Source organism: Mastigoproctus giganteus, chromosome 1, assembly GCF_048544385.1.
Source record: "Mastigoproctus giganteus isolate SK-2022 chromosome 1, ASM4854438v1, whole genome shotgun sequence".
NCBI classification, from domain to species: domain Eukaryota; kingdom Metazoa; phylum Arthropoda; class Arachnida; order Uropygi; family Thelyphonidae; genus Mastigoproctus; species Mastigoproctus giganteus.
This window is the reverse complement of record NC_143575.1, coordinates 236,491,029-236,514,163: the sequence shown is the minus strand read 5'-3', so window position 1 is coordinate 236,514,163 and position 23,135 is coordinate 236,491,029. Positions and strand designations below refer to the sequence as shown.

At 39.0% G+C, this 23,135-nt stretch overlaps 1 protein-coding gene across 1 annotated transcript in view; it reads right to left on the bottom strand.

The window, feature by feature from the left end:
* Window positions 1–23,135, bottom strand: part of LOC150091666 (terminal uridylyltransferase 4-like) — a 604,054-nt gene that overhangs the window by 561,093 nt on the left and 19,826 nt on the right. The window contains exon 2 of the mRNA XM_090376273.1: window positions 10,827–11,009. The gene's annotated coding sequence lies outside the window, so the exon portion shown is untranslated. The remainder of the gene's footprint in view (window positions 1–10,826; window positions 11,010–23,135) is intronic.

The window sequence follows — 23,135 nt, the reverse complement described above, 5'->3', positions numbered from 1 at the left end:
CTTGGAGGGGTGGTATCTCCTTTAGTCTTTGTACGTCTTGTGTCTAGCTGTGACCAAACGAAGCCTTTTGAAGTTGAGTTATCTTCTGCTTTAGCGTTCTAAATCTGAACAAAGACTTGGGAGCAACACCTGCGCTAACTATATGAGGCTATATAACCTTTGTACGACATGCCTCTACCTGTTACTGATACGTCACGAGTTTATGAGCCAGTAACAATACGGCTAGAATCTAAACACATGCTGTTATAGCCCTTGGACCGCATTTACAGTTTGGAACTTTCTCAGTGTGGTTGTAAATTTTTCCACTGTTGCAGTTTTTTTTTTTTTTATCCAGAATGTCGAGACACGAAATGTTTGATGATATAAGAAGACCAAACGTAACTTTCTACAGACGTCTGAGCCATAGTAGCACAGTTCGTGTTTATTGCCATGAATTCGAGCCACATGTTACGATCGAGACAGCTAATACGCACATGATGCTATCCAGAAACCAGTGGGATGAATTCAAAAACAAAATAACTGATATCTTGCTTTCCGTAAGAGCCAGATCTAAAGATGAAATCCAACTACCGGGGATCCGAATCAATACAGATGGTGGTGTTTGTGATTTCTATTGGAAACAATTCTCGCTATCTGCAGAACGACGAATGACTCTCCACCTTTCTGAACTTGAAGCTATATCTAATAGAATCATAGACATAGATTCTTTTCTTCAACGTCTAGAAGACGAAAAACCCGCATTTCTGTTAATGCAATCAGTTATATTGGAACATCTTGATTGTGTTAGAGAACGTATAAAGAACGACGTGTTTACTGGCTCTATCGATGTTTCGTTTAACGATGTTTATGCATACTTCGTTAGGAATGCTGAACCATCTACAAGTGTTAAAATTTTTTCTGCTAAGTGTTCGAAAGAAGGTATAGTTACTGAGTTCAACGATTATGCTTTGTACAATGCTGTAGTTTCGATGATCGAAGAACTTCAAACTGCTTACACTACGAAATATACGAAGTATCCGTTCTGATCAAAGCAATGTGCACATGTAAGTTTTTGTGTTGATTTTTTGTGATTAGTAACAACATCTGTAAAACTTACCAATAAAAACATATCTATTTGAAAAATATTGTCTGTCTTTTTTCTTAGAAAGTAGAAATTAAGTTTTAATTTTCCATTAATCAATAACCTTTTTTTTAAAAAAATTGAGAATTTACTTTTAGGAAAGAAATGATCTCGAATATAGATTTAAAAAAAAAAAAAAAAATTCAAAGTTGTGGAAAGAATCTGAAGATGGCACAACCATATCACGAAGAAGGTAAATAAATATATATACACATCAATACATTTTACTTTTCAGGTTTTTTTTTTTCCAAGATAGACTCTAAACATCAGGATACAAATTCAACTTGAAGAGGAACCATCATAAATAGTTATGGGTAAAAATATATACATATAAAAATTTAACCATCAAAAAACACATAACATAACATTAAACATATAAAAATACTTAATTTTTCAGCTTTTCAACTTGCAGAATGGATCGGTAGATGGCGACACAGTTTCTTGGATGTTTCTACTGTTATGATAGCCTCAGTACTTTTTGGCAAAAAAAAATTTAAACATCAAAGCAAACTTAAAAATAAAATCTTTAATTTCAGCTTTCAGAATGACACGCTAGATGGCGACACAGTTTCTTGGTAGTTACGATGTCGTGGCAAATCTCCGTTCAAGAAGTATTGTGACACCAAGTATCCGTATGTGAGAGAAAAAAATATATATTTAAATAAAATCCTTAATTTCAACTTTCAGAATGACACGCTAGATGGCGACACAGTTTCTTGGTTGTTACGATGTCGTGGCAATCTCCGTTCAAGAAGTATGTAGGGAAAAAAATATATATTTAAATAAAATCTTTTAATTTTCAGCTTTCAGATTGCTTCCACAGATGGCGCCACATATTGCAAAGCCACTGAAATATATTTAAACGGCAAAGTCATAGCTGCCTAGGAAAAAAAATATATTTAAACACCTTAAATAAAATAAAATCTTTGATTTCAGCTTTCAGAATGACTCGCTAGGTGGCGGCACTGTTTCGTGGGCTTCTGTTGTCGTGGCCATCGTCGTGCTCGAACTTTTGTGACCCCCCAAGTGCCCGTATGTCTACAGCGTCCACGTTTTTCCCGCCAAATCCTTTGTCTTGGGAAAGAATGTCTACTGCTCTATTTTCTTGTGTGTGTGTGCGTGCGTGTGTGTGTGTGTGTGTGTGTGTATGTGCGTGCGCGAGCGCAAGAGCTCGGGGTTGTGTGTCTGTGCGCGTGCGGGCGCAAACCCACAATCCATTGCGAACACGGTAGCTTGATAAACAACACGGCAAAAACAGACGATTTCTACAGCATCAAGCGACCAGAAAATCACCGGTAAACTCAGAGTCGAAGTCGGTTTATACCCCCAAACCAATCAGAACATCGGTTCATATCCCCCTCCAATCAGAACAAGGCGAAATACAACTTCCTACGTCACACTCACACAACTCTTAACTATAAGAGCTACATTTACACATATTCTTACAACTGAAAGGGTAGCCGTGGGGATAAGCACCGGACCACCAGTAGCAACGACATGGGTTCGAGCCTCGGCAAAGCGAAAATATAATTTATATATTTAATGCGAAAAATAAGTGGCACCATCTAGCGGGCGAGTTAAGAACTAAAATATTTTTGGCGCAACAGCTAAGCCTAAACCTCGGCTCGCCTCACCGGCACACGTGCAAAACCTAAACGGCAAAACAAGCGACCGACGCGGCAGCACGCACGAAAATTGACGCCAAAATTCATAGAGCCGTACTCGGTTAGAACCCCAACCTTATACTACTGACAATTATTTGCATCCTAATTATACTTACGGCAGAGTTATTTGTTAAAAAAAAAATCAATCGACGTTATTTGTTTTTATAGAGAGCAACTGTTTAAATTTTCAATTAGGGCTCGAGAGAAAAGAAACAACTCCCTTGTGGGTAACGCAGTTAGCTTAATCACAGTCCTTCCCACACCGGGCGGAAAAGACCAGAGTTCGAATCCCGTCAAAGAAGCAATGAATTTTTATTATGTCTTTTTCACAAAGTGACAAAGGGGGTAGGATGGTTTGTTCTTCTGGAACTCGCGTTTTTCATCCAGCAAATCAACCACAGAACACGCGCAATTTACAGACACTATATACGGCGCAATATGGCCTAAGTTTCTAATGCCCGTAAAACCCTACAACAGGAGTGGGGAACCTTTTTAAGGGTGCGTGCCAAAATTAGCTAAACCTTTAAAAAAAAACTACCCTCGCGTGCACAGAACACAAAATTGCCTAAATCTTTTGAAAAACTACTATCTGGCGTTTCAGAACACAAAATGCATGATGTTTTATTATCCTTTTTAATCATACCAAATCTTTCACTCTTAAGATTTTTGAAATTCTCTGCTACTCCCCTCTTCATTTGAACGTTTTTGTTTCTTTGCTGATTGAGCTGACAGTCTGAACAATCTGTAACGGGAAGATAGCAATTAAAATATTTATGCGAATTTATGAAGAATAATCTCCACGCCACATACAAACCGTAACTGACAATGGAAGCTACACTAAATACTGAATGTGGATAATATATCTTGCATAACTTTACTAATAACTTATGTTCTGAATAAATGTCTGAAATATACGAATTTTTTTCTTAATTTCGTCAGTACGTCTCACCACTCCGACTTCAAAGAAATCACATGAAGTTTGGATTTTTTTTTTTTTTTTTCCTTCTTTTTTGGAACGCTCTGAATTCCATGTGTCCAAAAAAATTTGTATGCGTGCCATGAGTTCGCCACCCCTGCCCTACAATAACCAATCGGGGAAAAAAAAAAAAAAAGATTCGATTTAATCGACAGTCCCTTTTTCCTTATTAGTCCATAAAATCGAGTTTAATGTAAAGAGAATTAAGGGTGTTGTTAAAAAATATGAACATGATTTTTATTAATACCTTTGGAAAAAATCTTTTAAATTTTTAAAAAATTTTTGGCGATATTTATGGATCTTTGATTATTTTGAAGAATATGGTTGATTTCTCATTCGGGGACCAGGCCTTGTACAAAGAGGCAAGTGCTCACGATGATGCCTTTTTGGCTCTACCACAAAAAAAAGAAAGAAAGAAAGAAGTCTTAAAAATCATAAAATACGACGGATCGAACTAGTAAGCATTTGTATTTGAAACTGATCGTTGAGCCTCTCCTCCCACTCAAAAGTTTATTCTTATCGTTAAGCTGAAATTATTATATCTATATACTGTATATAAATAATTCCATTTTCTGGTATTCAAAATTGTGAGCAAATGGGAGCAGCAAGTGATAGTGCGACCACTCAATTTAAAGCTTACACTGTCAGGATGTCAGGAAAAATAAGTTTTATAATGAAAAGCACCCTCAACCTGTAAGAGGGCAGGGGCGTATTCAGGGGTAGGCAGAGGGGGCGGATGTCCCCTTAACCAAAAAGTTGAAATTAAAGAAAAAGAACGCAGGAAACTTTCTAAAAAAAAAAAAAAAATCCAAAAGCCTGGTCGGCATGTCCCCACCTTACGATGATACCTGGATACGCCACTTTACAGTGGGATCATAAAAATCAGAGTTTGAATTAGCACAGCGTGTTCTGTAAAAGAGTTCGTGTTGTATTATAAAATGGGGGAGCTTTGTCGTTGTCATGAATTGTGCTACTCAAATATATTTTCTAAAATTAATTAAACGGTAATATAACCCAGGGACCATATGTCGTGAGAATAGCCTCTGGGTTATATTACCACATATGTGACCTTCTAATGACCGTTCTAAGTATAAAAAACTATATACCGACAGGTAGTTTATTATTTCATGCAGTTAATACTTAAATAAGAACAATAAAAGAGGTCTACAAAACTAGATTATGTTATAAGAAAGTTTTTTAAAATATTAATGAAAAAATATTAAATAATACCTGACAAAAAACAATAAAACTGTTATTTAAGATATTTCCATATTGCTTCTTGATTGGCGTCCTCACTTGCAATTTTCTTCGCTTTTATCCGAGCATCATCGGCTGAGTGATTTATCCTTAACCATCGTTTCACTGTAGGAGTAGGATCCCATTCCTTTAGAGGTAGGCCGATTGGTCTAATAGTCATTGTGTTTGATATATTAGAAACAGTTAGGCGACTTCTCTTCTTTGAACATATTATGTTCATCTTTGAAAAACCCTTTCCGCTTCTGCTGAACTTACAGCAATTGTTCTGACAATATTTTTAGCTCTTTGAACACTTTCAGGAATTGCATAATTCTGGGAATTTTTTTTAAACGTTTTCCACGAAATCTCAATAATCATTATAATATCAATTTGATAATTAAAAATGTCATTAAATACGAGCAATTGTTATTCAGCTGTTTTCCATGGAACTAGTACTTCTTCATTATTCCAGTAATCTGGCTCCAAAAAATTGAGAAATTTTAATTTATTCCTATCTTGAAATTAGCTACGACTTGCTTTTAAATGTTCACAATCCATTAGTCTTTTTTTTTTTTTTTTTTTAATTCGTTACGATGTTTTCTAAAAGTCTTTCCCGAGGAAGCCCGACAAATCGATGATTTTCTACAAATTTTATAATTTTGAAGGTTTCTGAAGTAATTAATTCATCAACTTTTTTTTCGTATGGACCCTTTTCCTTTCCAAGCATTTGAAATGCTTTAACAGATCTTATCACGAGTTTTTCGGCCTTTATTATGTCTATATTTTTTGCTTGCAGTGCATTTGAAAGAAGAGAAATTTCGTTTAAAATATCAATCAACAATGCCAAATCAGTTATAAAATATATATTTTCAAGACTGGCAGCCATACCTAAGTACTTTTTATTTGAATAAAAATAGTGATGTAGCGCTGGATAAGCGCGCCACACAGCTAGGGTTGACCTTAAACTACAGGCAGCCCAGCCCATCTTGGTCCCAAAACTCTACCAATCTTTATAATTTCAATTCCAAGTTGTTCAGATATTTTGGAAAGTTCAATTTGGTTCTTATTGGATTGATGAAAAATAGTGTATATCTTATCAATAAATATTTTAAAATGATTTACTTGCTTTATTTCCTTTATCGAATCATCTAAAACAAGATGGAGGCGATGATTTAAAAAGTGTCATGTCGAAGCCTAGTGGTCAGGCGCGCGGGTGCATAAGTACATGTGCCTTGAGTAACCGGGGTTCAAGCCCGTGACTGCTGAACACGGTGTTGTTTCTTGTATTCTGTGTATATTGTAAACTCCTCTGACCGTTTGGTCGTCCCGGAGTATAAACAGAAAATTTATTTATTTATTATGTTTGGAAACTGTTTTGCAATCCTAGTGCTCACCCCACATTTTCTCCAAAGAATAAAGCTGGCACCATCGCAACAAAATTCTATTAAATTTTTTTCTAGGTAGTTCTTAGTAAGCCCAACATTATTTAACCTTTCCATAACTGAAGAACATATTGTCTCTGCATCTTGTTTTTCCAATTCAACTAGTTCAACGAAAATTGTTGATGTAACTGAATCCAAGGCCAATTCTAATACAACAAATTCTGATTTTGGTTTCTTATTGAAAAAAATCTGTCAAACTCTGTTGCCTTTTCATCCTTTAAGGGCTACTGAAAAATATTTTAAAAATGCTTTATTTTAATATATTATAGAGCAGGAGCGGATATGTGCCTGTATATTTGAATATTTTTACTGGTTCTGTCCACGTGTGGTCATAGCATAAACTTTTATAAACAAAACACTATGCTTATACCATTGATAAACATCCGTCAGAACATACATTTTCATTTTATCGATACTAAACGAAAATTTCTTGCTGAATTAATAAATGGCATAGGCTATGCAGATTAAATTTAGAGAGAATTAGTGAGAATCCTGATCAAAAGTGCCATTTTAACAACCGGTTCGCCGAACTCAACAAAATATTAGGTATCGGTTCTGCCGAACCGGTGCGAACCGGCTGAATCCAACAACTGGTTGATCCCCTTTGGCGCTGGTTGTTTAAATCAGGGTTTTTAAAATTAAAGTACTGTATCCCTATGTAGAGGGCTCTGGAGCGAGTTCTAAGGCTCGTACTGAAGAGAAATTTGGACAACAGGTACAATAAAGAATGCGCCCGCCATTTATTGGAAAAAAAAATTTGTTACAAAAAATTGTCACTGTATGGCGCGCGTAACTATCTTACTTACGATTATGCAAATAACGTAAGTTATGTGCATAATCGTAAGTCATTGCCACAGGGCCACTAATCAGCTCTATTGTACTGTTTTTTGAATTGACTGCTTTGCAGTCTCTTCAAAATCATAGTGTTTGCCTGCACTAAAGCAGCAATGCTTTAGTGCAGGAAAAGGCGCTATTAGTGAAGCTGTACTATCAGAACAGCAACGATACAGCTGCGGCTATCAGAGAATGCCGGCGTCAGAAGCGCATTAGGCCTGGACCTATGACTGTTTTTGTGCTGTCCGCAAAATGATTGCAAAATTTGAAGCGACAGGACATATTGGTGTTCAACCAGGTAGAGGTCGAAAACGAGTGAACTCCTCTCGTGTTGAAGATGTGGCTATGACTGTCGTGGATTTATCGAGTCAATCTCCATGTGGTAGCGCAAGTGTATAGCTGTTTCTCGTGAAGTGGACATGCCTATTCCACTGTAAGGCTAGTAATGCGTCAGGTGTTGCGGTACTATCCTTTCAAGATGCACATGCTACAACAACTAAAGCATGGTGATGCAGATATTCGTTTCACATACGCACTTCAGTTTCTGGCGCGAATGATAGTGGATATCACTTAGCCATGGAACATCCTTTGGAGTGATGAAGCCCACTTCTGCTTAAATGGACAAGTGAATACGCACAACTGTCGCGTATGAGCAACAGAAAACTCTCGAGTTATCCAAGAGGTCCCGTTGCATTCTCCAAAAGTGACAGTGTGGTGTGGATTTACAGCCACATACATGATTGGGCTATATTTTTTTGAACAGGTAACACCGACTGGCCCCGCACCTGTTCCGTCACTGCACAGCGATATTATGAAATGTTCGCAAATTTCGAAATACCAGGTCTGCAACAACGTGGATGCGTTCAGGATACCATATTCATGCAAGATGGTGCGCCACCCCACATCCACCGCTGTGTCCAAAGAGTGCTAAGGCAACACTTTACAGACGAACGCGTCATCAGCCGTTGTTTCCGGACATCTTGGCCACCGTGATCATCGGACCTCACCCCATACGACTTCTGGTTGTGGGGTTTTTTGAAGAACCAGGTGTATCGGGAAGGTTGTCAAACTTGGCAGATCTGAAGGACAGCATGTGCTGGCTATTCCAGTTGAGATGTTACGTTCTGCTGTAGAAAATGCTGTTCTTCGAATGGAAACTGTTGTTGACCAAAAATGGAGGACACATTGAACAATTGTAGCGCTGTTCAAGTGATTTGTATTGCCACAGCACCATGTAATGACAAATTTTGTAACTATTTTTTTCCCAATAAATGGCGAGCGCATTCTTTATTGTACCTGTTGTCCAAATTTCTCTTCAGTACGAGCCTTAGAACTCGCTCCAGAGTCCTCTACATAGGGATCTTTAATTTTAACAACCCTGTATATAGCAGATACATACTAATATAGGTCACGTTTAAACATTTTCAGAGCGTAACTGTCATTATGGCTAACTATGCTTAGCACTGTTGTTTAAAATTCTGAGCCTGTTCCTAATGTTTTTTTTTTTTTTTTTTCCCCTGTAGGTTGGTAGAAGCCAATATCTCCAATTGGGGATAACATTCTTTAGGAGAAACATAGGCCAAGTAGCCAGTACTTCATTTTTGATTTTTCTAGGCCGAACGATCTTGGCTTAGGTAGTCTTTAACAATAGGTTTCAACAGGTGAGGAATGAGGGAACTGTGGCGCTTACAGGGCAGTGCAAATGAAGGAAGCGCTGGATGCGCCGCACCAGGGTCCCGATCTAGGGAGGCCCAATCGAGGGAAGAAGAAGAAAATCTTTATTGTACAGTAAAGATACAGATACAATAATGTGCCCGCCACAGCCAGGAGGCCAGGGGCTTGACAATGATATAGGGTAATATAAAAATATGTACAGTATAAAAAATTGTGCAGTATAAAAGATTACATAACAATTAAAAACGTAGCATTAGCCATTCAATAGATATGAGTATGTACATAGTTGTGAGGCAGACAGTACACCAAGGTATGTGCACGTTCATATGTACAAAGCACATATTTAAGCATATTCACACAAGTCAGAATATTTCACAGTGCCAAATTGATGTTCGGTATTGCATTTTCTTGTGAAACAGTTCGTGGATTTGCCTGCGACGTGCCGTTATGCGCCTCATAGGAGATAGCAGATGGAGATATCATATGAGTCGACATCAGGGGCCAAACAAAAGGGGAACAAGTTCGGCCAACGAGCGCCTGTAATTGCGATCAGAAGCGAATTTCTGGAGGTCAACTCCGATCATTAGCAGGGCTTGTACTGTAGGAAGTACTTGTCCAGGTAGGAATCTGTCACTGATCTTCAGCCTGTTCCGTTGTAGCTGAAGAAGAGGGGTGGCTCGTAAGGAAGGAAGTGGAACATGCCACTGGCATATATCCCAGAAGTCAGGGGAGTTGATTCTGCCAACTAGCATTTTGGCTGTGGTCACAGTTCTCCTCATGCTGATTATTTGAGGCAGCCGCGGGATTTGGAGTTGGTCGGCCATGCTGGTGGTCCTCTGCTGAGGGGGGAGTCGATGTTTGTGGGTTGCCCACTTCAATATCCAGTATTCACTGGCAAAGATGGGCTTCATGAGAGAAGGTACTGCGGATGCCCATATTTCAGAGGCATACAGAAAGGTAGGATACACAATGGTTTCCAGATATCTGATTGTGGTTCTTGCGTCTGTGTTATGAAGAAGATGTTGACGGGCAATCCAGCGCATTCGGTTGATCTTGCGTAGAACACATTCGATGTGACAGTTGAACCTAAGGTTTGGGTCGAAGGTTACACCGAGATCTTTGTGTTTAGTAACACTTGGAATAACTGCACCCTGCAGTGAGGGTTGTATGGATGTGGGACACTTCTTCAGAGAAAAAACCATAATAACGGATTTTTGGGGGTTCAGTTTGAGACCGAAATGGTTGAGATGGCTAGAGAAAGCTGTGATCTTATTACAGATTTCCGATGTGATCACTCCTCTGTCGGCTGATGGTGGTATTTCCCTCAAAGTCTCAACATAAATAAACGAGGTCCCTTAACCCCTTTTGCATCCGCCCCCCCCCCAAGTACCTTTGCACGTCCCCAGATCTATCTCTAAAAATTCGTCATGAAATTTAAATACAAAGGATAATTTAACGTGTGTTAAGGTTGCATATGTTGTGCCACTGTTTTCTCTGCCTACAGCGACAGTGTAGCAATCACGTCCATAAATATTTGTCCTCTCTTTCTCTCGTCATGCGAAGATTGTATTTTAAGAAAAAAAATTTTAAACAAAATCATATCATTATCGATTTTCAATAAATTGCATGGCCAGCGTTATGATTCATAAATTCCAGATTTATCAGGAGTCTCAAAATATTTACTTTCTACAACTGCTGTGGCTTATGTTGCCTTTTCATATAATAATTTATACAAACAAAAACTAAACTTAAATATTCTTGACAGTAATATTCTTAAATATTTACCAAACACGAAAATGAATAAAATACTGAATTCATACTTTTATTGTGGTTTTAAAAATAAAATTTTAAAAAATCAAAAATCAGATTGAAATACTTACCGATGTACCTCCAAGAAACGTATTACGGCACGTGTGGTTTAAAGCAATGCTCATCGTTAAAGTGTTTCCTCCATTACTTTCGTTTCTCGATGCTGGAAACAACTTTTTGATTGTCTGACTTTTAGGTTCTTGTTCATAATTTTGGTTTGTTATCTTATTAACTGCGGTAACGCCCAGAAAAGACTAATGGAGAAAATAGACAAAAAAAAAAAAAAAGAAAGAAAAAAGTTCAGTTTTATTTTTGAACATGAATGAAAACTATAGAAATTAAATAGGTTGTAAATTTACGTTTTGATTATTTTGTTACCTGGACTCTTGGTTTAATTTTTAAAAATACTTTTCTTAAAATTAATATTCTATAATTATGGCAGTTTATTTATGTATTTATTTACATACAGACAACAGTAAATAACAGACAACAGCCCACAGTAAATAAATATATAGATAATGGTGAGAACGCTGAGAATTAAAATATATACAAAATTTAGATTAACAAAACAAAGTAAGGAGCAAATTCTTATACATAGACGGATTAAATGTAAAATCAATGTTTTAATTATGCAATACCTGAAGGAAACGAAACAGCGGACTTCCAAGTAAGTGTTGAAAAATAGCTGACTAGACGTCATCAGTAGTGAGAACTAATCTATCAAAATAGTCATCAGTAGTGAGAACTAATCTATCAAAATAGTCATCAGTATCATATTGAAACGGATAACAGGGAATAGCACGTCGTTGTACAGGGGAGCAAAGTGTGGGGGGGTTCGTGTTATTATTATTTCTTTCTGTTTATTTTATTTTAATTCCAACTCCCTTATTCTATAAGTCGTATTTAATTAAAATTTTCTTTTTTTTTTTAACCTTTTATGCCCCCCTTTTTGTCCCCTCCCACTTTACACCTGACTTGTTAATCTCTCAGAAGATTCTAGACTCTAGGGGGTTTTCAGTAATAATGCATTCCCCTCACGGACTGGCTGAGGTTCAAAATGACTGAAACTCATGGGCTAAATATAACATTATTTATTGACACTATTTACATGGTAACAACAACAAACAGTACTTTATTCAGTGGATCCTAGTTAGACTGCTAGCAATTAACTGTGTACATAATTTGTAATAAGAACACTATCAATTCTAATACACCATTGTTTCTTCATGTACTTCGACATTGGTTCCAACAGATCCAGGTATTTAACACATCTCATAATCCACACATCCGTATTCCTACTGCTTAACTGTCCTAGTAGGCCAACAAGTAAATTAACATATGAACAAAACAATATAAGTAATGTTTCTTCCCCGTCACAAACTTCTTCCTCTTTCTTTAACACTGCCTCCCCTTCCAAAATTATTATGAAATATACATACTTCAGTCAGAATTCCCTTTTCTACAATTGATTAAACTTATACTTAAATTCACTACCCTTATCCCCGCATCTAATTCAAATTATCTATTTGTATCTCTCTCACTTTGTATTATATATATATACGCACATTTTTTTTCTTTCTAAATTTATAACCTTTCCTCTAGAGTCCTAAGTCTAAGTTCCATTACTAAGTTTAAGATTTTTGTACTTAACTAGCACTTACTCAGTTGGCTGAGCGGTTCTCTCCCTCTCTCTCTCTCCCTGCTCTGGACTGCCACAACCATCTGTATATGAGGCGTAGTCTGGATAGCGAACGGCTGTTCAACAGTGGAACACAGCGGTCTATCTGAGATCTTACTCTTCCATGGGAACTACACTGCTGATATTATCTCGCTTCAATGGTCTGCGCTGCGTCCAGACACTATTTTTCACTGAGATACTTTCAGGGTCGGATGGTCGTTCTTCACCTCTCAATTGAGTAATTGGCTTTTAGAACTCTCCTTGGGTGTCATATTCCATTTCTTTCTGGGTGTTCTTTCTTTCTTTCTCTATTTTCCGCTGCTCTTCCTCAGGGCTTTCACTCCCCACGGTCCCTAAGACGATAACCCTTCCTCTCCACCATAGGTTAGCATCTCTATCACCCGCATTAACTTCTCTGAAGTCAATAACTACTGCAATACTTCCATTCTTCTCCTAGGGAACATTCTCTCCAAACCTAGAGTTCCACAAAGTTCTCACAATAAAATTTTCACGCTACAACTACCACCACCCAACTCGACAACTCTCTCTCTCTCTTTGCAACCAAAAATAAAAAAAAAAAAAACCTCCCCTTTCTCTCGGAGTTCAATCACTCTTTTTTTTCTTCCAAGTTCCCCCCATTCTCACTGATCAATACATCACTTTCCTCTGTATTCCCATTCGTCTCTTTATTCTACCGTGGGCGTGTCCTCCATCCTTCTAGAGAGGACTTCCAGTGTCCAGAGATAACTCGAATTTTCTAGAAGGATGGCCGGAAGTTCTGGCAGTCTAGAAACTTCTAGATCTTCCTTGTGACCTGCCATTAATCGCCCCATGAAATTTTTAAGAGCGCACTCCATTACTCGAGTGCCTTCTCTAGATGCGAGAGTCACGAGGATTTTTAAAAACAACCAAGTAGTGGGAATTCAAACTTATGGTGTGTAATATTCCCATATGGAGAATAAGTTTTGTGTTAATGAAATCACACTCAGATTTATATGGTGCGATCCCTTTATAAATATTTCAGTCACTACAGCACTATCTTTTGCCTGGTTAATGAGATCATCTTAAACGAGTAAATTGTTTACTCTAGGGTCGAATTGGGGAATGTTTAACCCCTCTATGAACTCGATTTGCGGGTATCATAGAAACTTTTCTTGGGGCTCGGAATAACAATAGACGATTCTTTGAGGTGGAGGGGAAATTAAATTTTGACTATTTTCCAACAGAGACAGGACAAATGTTGTCTTCCCACTCTGTGTTGCTCTGCTGATTATTGATGTAAAAAGGTGTTTCATCATTGTGTAACTGGTCGTGCACGAGTCTGAACCCTGTATTTGTGTGTTTGCATGCCTGTGCATGCGATAAAGACAGGTGACATCTCCAGACAAAAAGATGCACTGTCCCCATTTTTGAAAAAGACGGTGAGATTTTCCCTCAGAAAAGATGTTTTGGAAACATTGTTTTGACTTTTTAAAAAGAAAACAGCACCCATCGTAACAACGAAAGGGGTGTGTGCCTACCTCTACACTCTAAGAATGTCGTCACGTCGTGACGGGTGCCACAATCTCCCTGCACGCCATCACGAATGTGACGGTCGGGAGAGAGTGGAATGCCTGTGTGCCCCCACCGACATCCAGAAAAAAAAAAGGAGTCGCACCAAGGAAGCCAATGAAGACCGCTTAGTGACATGGGGATTTTCTAAAGTTGACGCGATTAGTTTTCACTGGGTGTCTTGGAAATATCCATAAGGGTGAGCGTGTCGTCTCCAACCACACTTTTAGCGAAAGTAAATCCAAACCTTTTTTGTCAATGAGGGCTCAAGGAGACGAGAAGTGCGTTTGTCTTTCCGGACAGAAAACGGCACTTCAATGGAAACACCGACGTGTTGGCCTTTTGCTGCAGCTGTCATAACGTCCAGGTTGACGTTCTGGTTTTGCGTTCTTGGCATTAAGGGCATCACATCCTTGCATTTGGACTTTCGTCACCCAGTTTTTGGGTGTGCACAATACTATCAGTATTGTAGTATAAAAGGCGATGGTGTAGAGGGGCCATAGCCTTGTAGAGCTCCATCCGGCCATAGGAAGCGACGAAGGAGCCAATGACTGCATTCCCCCGATGGCAGGGTTCCTCCAGTCCCTCGATTGGAGGAACAGAAATCCACATAATGAATCTCCTCGTTATCTGCCACCTGGTGCTAAAGTTTAAAACAATCAACTCTACCGCCTCTGAGCATTGCAGCATTCACAATTTATGCGTTGTGAACGCTGCAACAAACTCTTTCATGGCTGGGTCATTTTTCTGTTGGCTGTCAAATTGGCATTCCCATATGGAAACCACTTCATAACCTTGAGACTTAATGAAGGCCTCGCAGTCCATGGATTCAGTGTATAGAGATCCCATTGGTTGGTTTCTTTGTGTCTGTATAGTATTAGATCGAAAACACTTCTTCACTCGTGATAGCAGAGCCGTAAAACTCGTAGACAATGCCACCACAAACCCCATCTAATAAAAAATGTCCTACCCAAACTTCCCCACCCTGTGATCGAGCGTGCTGAATTTTAATGTTGCTCTGTTGTTCCAGCCACGGAAGCCAAGCCAACGCGATTTCCTACTCTGTGTGTTACTCCCTATGTAGCCACCAGGTGGCAGGATCGCCATTGTGTTTGGTTCTAAAAAGTTTCTAGCAAAGATCCTGCTACATCCACTGGCTATAGTAAAGCCTTGACAGAAAGGATCAACCTGTAAGACTGCTATAAAGAGAGAACGAAACTTATTGCAGGAATCTCGCAACACCCTAACGTCATCTAGGGCATGCCAAAACTCACACTTCGCTGCCCTGGTTTCTTCACTCATGAATTCCAGCTTAATATTTTTGATCGGGCAATGCTCTCTCATAATCTAAAGAATCGATCTTGTGGAATTTGTGAGGAAAGAACCCCTCACGGACCTCAAACACTGATGCCAATTTTCGGAGCGAAATGGCTAGAAATGAATAAGAGTCCAAGAAGACTGTTTAACGTGGCCAAAAAGAAGCCCAAAATCTTCGACCCATCATAGATAGTTTGGGGTCATATGTTTTGAGAAAATGTACGATAGCACAAAGTAGTCACCAAAACCATGAAGGTTGTGAGCGACTACGCATACATTCTTATATTTTGGTTCCAAGTGTCGAAGTTCTCGGTCATCCCGGCCTCATGTCAGATTTAAAACAATTAACTCTACCGCCTCTGAGCGTTGCAGCGTTCACAATTTGTGCGTTGTGAACACTGCAACAAACTCTTTCATGGCTGGGTCATTTTTCTGTTGGCTGTCAAATTGGACCCTAGAAGTTAATCCAAAACTCATCCATGCAATTTCGGCCCCAGTACATGCGTTCCTGGTTGGCAAAGGAAGCAATGCAGAGCACAGCCACATGTTTGCCGTTTAGTAAGACTGTTTCTGTGCCAAAATGAACAACAGAAACATCTTGCTTTTGGTCCTCAGGTTTTTGAACGAAACTGCTCGGTTTTTTTGTAGTCTTAAAGTGACTACAGAAATCGGATGCATTTATGTGCAGCGTTAGTAGGAAAAGTGCACAAACAAATGCGGCAGCGATGCACTTCAGAGCAAGTTTTGTTTGCCCTGTGACTGTCCAAACATTTACCGCCCAGAAAATATCAATTGGAGGAAATACATAAAAGGTTACTTTCATTATGAATGGCAATCACTCTGCATCTATTACATTTGAAATCACAGTTGTGTGTAGCCAGTCTTTGGTGATTTTGCAGAACTTTAATGCAGAGGGGACAATAATAGTCGCTGCCAAACAGAGCTTTCAAACATCGCACAAGTTCAAACATCGCACAAGGTCATAATGGCCGTCATGATTTAGAAGAAATATGTTTATCTGCAGCACACCCCCGATATGCCACTTCAAATCCGCACTCGGCAGAAATGACAATGATTTGGAAATCGGGGATCGCTCGCTGAAACAGCTCAACTTCAGCCAAACCACAACTTCCTAAAGCAGCCCCTGCGATTTCATGTAAATAAGTAGCTCTGGTAGTTTGCATCCTATATGCATCCTCTTGTACCTCTCTGTAAGGTTTAGCATCGTCCTGCTGGGCAGAAATACCGACAGACAGAGCTCTGGAGCGACAAACTATCGGTATTACTGATTTGAATAACTGTTTGTTTGTTTTTTAAAAAGTCATTCAAATCCAACATTGCCCATTTTTTATGTTCTCAGAACGATTGCCGTTATTAATAAGAATTAGCGTCCAGACTCAAGTCGTCCGTAATCATAAATTCACTGTTTGATTGATCGACTGCTATAAAGGCAGCCATTACACGGTCAAATGTCAGATCGGACAAGGGCATGATTGGGACAAGGGCATAAATTTTTAGGGTTTTTGAGACTTGGAGCATCTAAACACAACCTAACGTGGGGATGGTCTCCCAGAGCACTATTATCTCTTGGAGCATTTGCCGAAAGCTCGGAAAAAACAGCCCTTCATTGGCGAGCATACAGAGATTGCTAAATTGAACCTCATAAGTGTTAAATAAGGCCCGATATTTTTTTGAGTAGTGCTCAACCCCATCCTGAATGTTATCAAAACACTCATAATGCATACATACGATTATCGAGAAGGTAATGGACTGAATTTAAGAAGAAATTGCCTGATATCTTGCTTTTCTTAAGAGCGAGAGCAAAAGAGGAGATCCAGCTATATAGACTCAGAATCTGCATCGAACATGGCACTGCTGACTTGTACTGGCAGCGCAGCTCTCTGGAACCTAGGGTAAATTTAAGCTTACATTTTGAGGAACTTGAAGTTTTGCCTACTAGAATCACGGATATTGATACTTTCCTAGAGCGTCTACAATGTGAAAACCAGCATTTCTACTGAGGCAAACTGTTATATTAGAACACTTAAACTGTGTTAGAGACCTTTTAAAATCAGGAGTGTTTACAAAATCATTCAATGTATCTTTTAACGACGTGTACGAACATTTTCTTCTAAATGCAGGGCCATATAGCCGCGTTCAAATTTTTTTATGCTAAATGCCAGAAAGGGATAAAAACAAAATTCAACATATATGGCATATTTGGTGCAGTATGTTCAATGATCAAACAACTAAATTGTGCCTTCACATTGAAATATGATGTATCCGTTCAGTTAGAAAACTATGTACATTATGTAAGTGTCTGTATTGATTTTTTTATCCTCTGTCTCTTCACAGTTTAACCTTTTGTGTGTTTTGTCACTAACCATGTAAATCTTTCGTCAATAAAAAAATATTTTTTTTATTTGTAAATATTGTCTGTCTTTTCTTAGCTACTAGAGAAATTTTTTTTTAAAAATTTTACAATTAATCAACAGTTTTAAAATCTTAAACAACTTTGGGAAATTACATAGTATATATCACCAATAGTATCAACACAGGAAATATTTGTGTCTTTTCTTAGCTACTAGACTTTTAAAATCTTAAACAACTTTGGAAAATTACTTTAGAATGTAAAATCATTATATTTCCATTTTCAGCTATCACAAAGGTCCGATAAATGGAGCCTCCATTCATAGACTAACTTATTGTTAAAAATAAATTTACACATCAAACAATATAGAACACAAAATAAATCTTTACTTTTCAAGTTTTCGACGGTAAAGTATGCCTCTAAACATAGAACACATCACCAATAGTATCAACACAGGAAATAAAAAAATAAATAAAATTTACATTCTAGAATAAGAAGGAAAAAAAAAAAAAAATTCATTTTCAGCTTGCAAAAAGGACCAATAGATAGAGCCACAACTAGAATAACTTATTGAGAAAAATAATCACCAAACACAAAATAAAATTATCTTTACTTTCAGCTTTTCATTGGCAAAGTGGGCTAATAATAACAACACAGTATTTATTTCCAGTAGCATCAACATTGGAAATTAAAAAAATAAATAAAACTTTTCTTACAGCTACCTCCCATCAGAAGAAATAAACAGTCCAGCACCAGGGCGCTGCAATGGACCCACAATTCATTGCAAAATACAGCTCTCTTGACATCACACACACACACTGATACCTATAATTGCAACATTTACACACATTCATTCACTTAAAGTAGCCCAGTGGATAAGCGTCTGACAGCCACCACGTGAGACATGGGTTTGAGCTTCAGCAAAAATAAAATTAAGAAAATAAAAACATACAGCGCCATCTAGTGAGCAAATGACAACTAAAATAATTTGTTTCCAACTCAACAGCCAATCACAGAGAGGAGCGGGACAAGCACAACAACCAATAAGACAGCTTGTATGACATCACAACGTCCGCCATTATGCTCGTTGGCATCACTGTCTTAACTACTGCTACCTTTCACGCATTCATGAGCGTGGGCCCACACCTGGAAACTTCAGTATACCACAAGACAATGTGGTGCGGTCAGTTCGCCAACTACAGATCTGGCCACGCCCCAGGCCATTTCAACAGCACCGTTCTTCCGGGTTTTTTATTGCCACTCCAACACAGATGACGCTAGGTGCAACGAGATTTCCAGAGTGAGGACAGACTTGGTCAACTGCGACTATTCATACCACATATTGGACAAGTGCGTATTGCAAGCGCAGGAGCTCGCAATCGCCATCAACTCATGACAATGTAGCTACCGCCTATATTCCCTACTATCCAGGCATGTCGGGCCAGATTTCAAAAATCCTTCGATAACACAACATAAAATGCATGCAGCTACCTGGTAGAAACTTGCGTTCTCTGGTTTCCAATATGAAGACTCCGGTCGCCCCTCTCTTGCACAGCGGTGTAGTATACCGCATAACCTGCAACGATTGTAACAGCTGCTACATAGGGGAGATCTCGAGATGCCTTCAAGACCGCCTTGCAGAGCACAACAGATCGATTCGCCTTGCTGAGACTGACCGATCCACAATGGCGGAACACTTCTGGTCGACCCACCATGACCTTAATCCCAAGTGCGACTACGAAGTGATGGACCAGTCCCGACACTTTCGCCACCGCCTCTGGCTAGAGTTACTTAATATATCATGTAATTCAAGAACTATGAACAGCAGCTAGGGTTTGAGACTACACCCTATCTTGGAGGCAACTGTTTTGAGACTAGATAAGCGCTGGAAGCATAACCACATACGTCCATGCACCAACAATGAACACTAATCTAGTGGTTGAATGGTCAACCTCGTGCTCACGTATGCCTCATGCCTGCACAACTGTATCCTTTAAAATTTTGTCTCTAACATCTTCATTCTGTTAGTATTTGCTGACGAAGAGGCCCGTTTGGCCTCGAAAGCTGCAAACCATTTGTAATTAGTATTAAAATTTTTATTGGATATACGTATTTATATTTAAGCAATGCATCCCAGCACTACAGGCCCATTTACTCTCAATGATGATGCTTTTTTTGCTGGCCGCTGGAATGTTCAGATGTTCACAACTCTCATTTTGTGATATGGAGCATTTTTATGTTAGGTGTATAGACATCTTCCATTAAATTACCGCAATACAAAATTGTCCAGTATGTCATTTTAGGAAAAAGCATTCGTAGTTATATGCACTGGGACCAGCGAGCCTGGTGTTCCTATCACGAGAAACATGCCAGATTATGACACTACCTCTTCCCAACTTCACTTCGAACAACCCTCAGATAGCAAGCATTCTCAGGCATCCTCCATCAAACTGGAAAATCGTGTAACGTGTCTGCACAGTCGAGATTCCCTTTGAGCCACAGTCGAGATTCTGTTTGCATTAAACCACACTTTTTTTTTTTTATTATGGCTTCTGCACTATGTGAAAATTTATGTCATGCAACTGTATTGGTCAACGGTGTACTAAGCTAATTATAGCAACGAGACCATGTCATCGGATACACACACACAATTTTTGATAGGTGGCAGAAGCAGAAATAATATTCTACAGCAGTACAGCACTGATTAGTATGGTGCATAATGTGGATGTTTCACGAAGAACGTGTTTATTTTAGAATAATACCAAGCTATATTGACTTCTGTTGATTTTTATCTATATAGAAAATTCAAGAATAAGGCTTGTGCAAATAAAACGCATACTCCAGATGAACCAAAGAAAATCTATAAGAATCGCATATGCGTCACTGATGAATATCATTAGCATTAGCATTAGTAGAGGCATTTGATGCAAGAAAGCAAGCTTATGCAGCATCAGCCAAAAAAAAAAAAAAAAAAACCACTCCCACTTCACCCCTCTGTTCGTTCAAAATACCTGTCCAGCTGAGCCTTAAACTTATTTAGGCTATCAACTTCCACGACAAGGGATGGAAGTCTGTTCCACCAACCACCCACTCGCTGGCTAAAGGCAAATTTCCGCACGTCTATCCTACATCTGTCTTTCCTCAATTGGAATTTATGCCCTCTCAGATGATTATTCTTAGCGAGAGGAAGAATCCCATCAGCATTGAGCATGCTCAAACCATTCAATGCTTTATACACCTCTATCAGATCACCTCGCTGGTGCCTAGTCTCCAGACACTGTAATTTACAAATCTTAAGCCTTTCTTCGTAAGAGCACCCCTTTGTTCCATTCACTAATCTTGTTGCCCTTCTCTGTACTCGTTCCAGCAGCTCTACATCCTTCTTGAAATGAGGCCTCCAGGCCTGTATACAGTACTCTAGGTGTGGCCTGACCATTGCCTTATACAAGGGAATAATCACCTCCTTATCCCTGCTAGAAAAATTCCTATATATCATTGACAATACACCATGAGCTACTCTTGCAGCCCGTCTGCACTGCTCAGAGAACTTCATATCTGCCTGCACAACCACCCCCAGGTCCCTTTCATTCTCTACCACTGTCAGTGTAATACCACAGAGTTGATACGTTGCTCTGGGATTGCTGTTTCCCATGTGTAGTACTTTACATTTGTCAATGTTAAACTTCATTTGCCACCTCTCAGCCCATCTGCTCAACCTTTCCAGATCCTGTTGCAGCAGCATAGTGTCAGTAGTGTCCTTGACAACCCTGCCTACCTTTGTATCGTCTGCAAACTTCGACATTAAGCTTGATATACCATCATCAATATCATTTATGAATACAGAAAACAATAATGGACCCAACACTGAGCCCTGAGGGACTCCACTAATAACATTAGTCCACGACGAGCAGTGTCCATTGATTACCACTCTCTGTCTTCTCCCCCTCAGCCACCCCTTTACCCACAGCAGCAATTTGCCTCCAATGTTACACTGCTCCAATTTGTGCAGCAGTCTTCCATGTGCAACAGTATCAAAAGCCTTTCTAAGATCCAAGTATATAATATCAAAGTTATTCCCTGCATCCAGTTCCTTTGTGACTGCATCATAGTATCCAATCAAATTGGTCAGGCAAGACTTCCCCTTAACAAAACCATGCTGTGTCCGAGCTATAACTGAAGTCTTGTCTAAATGATCCTGCAGTGCTTCTTTAACTAGTGCCTCCATTAATTTTCCTGGAACAGAAGTTAAACTCACAGGTCTATAATTGCTTGTGTCAGCTTTTGATCCTCCTTTGTGAATTGGGGTCACATTTGCACATCTCCAGTCTATGGGTACCTCCCCTGAGTCCAAGGAAGCTCTCATAATTATGGCTAAGGGTTTGCTTACTTCCTTTGCTGCCTCCTTTAATATAACTGGATAGATCCCATCCACCCCAGGTGCCTTTCTTGTGTTTATCTTCAACAATTTCTCCTCCACTTTACTCTCAGTTATTACAAGATTCTCTAGCTTACTGCTAGAGTTGAATACACCTCTGGCATTCCCCTCGATAAATAACTCCTCATGTGTGAATGTCGATGCAAAATATTCATTTAGTTTGTTAGCTACCTGAGCAGGATCATCAACAGTTGACCCATCGATATCAAGTGGACCAATCTGATTCATCCCCTTCCTTCTAGAGTTTACACAAGTAAAGAACTCTTTGCTGTTTTTCTTTGCATCCCTTGCCAAAGATTTCTCGTAATCTGCCTTCGCCTGCCTAACCTCCTTTGTAACTTGGTTACAGATCAACTTGTATCTATCATAGGCTTCTGTGTCATGTGTTAATTTATATGTATCCCATGCATGTTTCTTCTCTGCCATATGCCTCATCAGTTCATCTGACATCCATTTAGGCCTAAACCGTGAACAATATTTCTTAGTTGGTATGTAAAGTCTAGTAGCTTCCTAGATAAGTTCTTTCAATGCTTCCCATTTTGCATTTACTGTTGGTAACATCATCAGTTGGTCCCACTGTATAGAATTTAAATACTGTCTCAGTCCATCGTAGTCGCCTTTACGAAAGCAATAACCCTTCCCTTTACCCCTAATGGTAGTTACCTCTTTGAGTAAATCCCACTTCAGCACACTGTGATCACTGCCACCTAGTGGTTCATTTATCTGCAGATTCTTAATGCATGAAGAATCACTGCTGATAATCAAATCAAGAGTATTCCTCCCTCTAGTTGCCTCCCGAACATGCTGATGTAGAAAACAATCATCCAATAAATCCACAAAAGCCTTGCTAGTGTGTGAGTGACCAGCCCACAAATTCCAGTCAATATCTGGGAAATTAAAATCTCCCATTATAAGACTCTCTGATTTACTGGCCCACTCTATTTCCCTGTACAGTTTCTTATTATACTCATCAGAGTCATTGAGCTGCATCGCATTAAAAAGAGCCAATGCATATCTTCACAAGCATG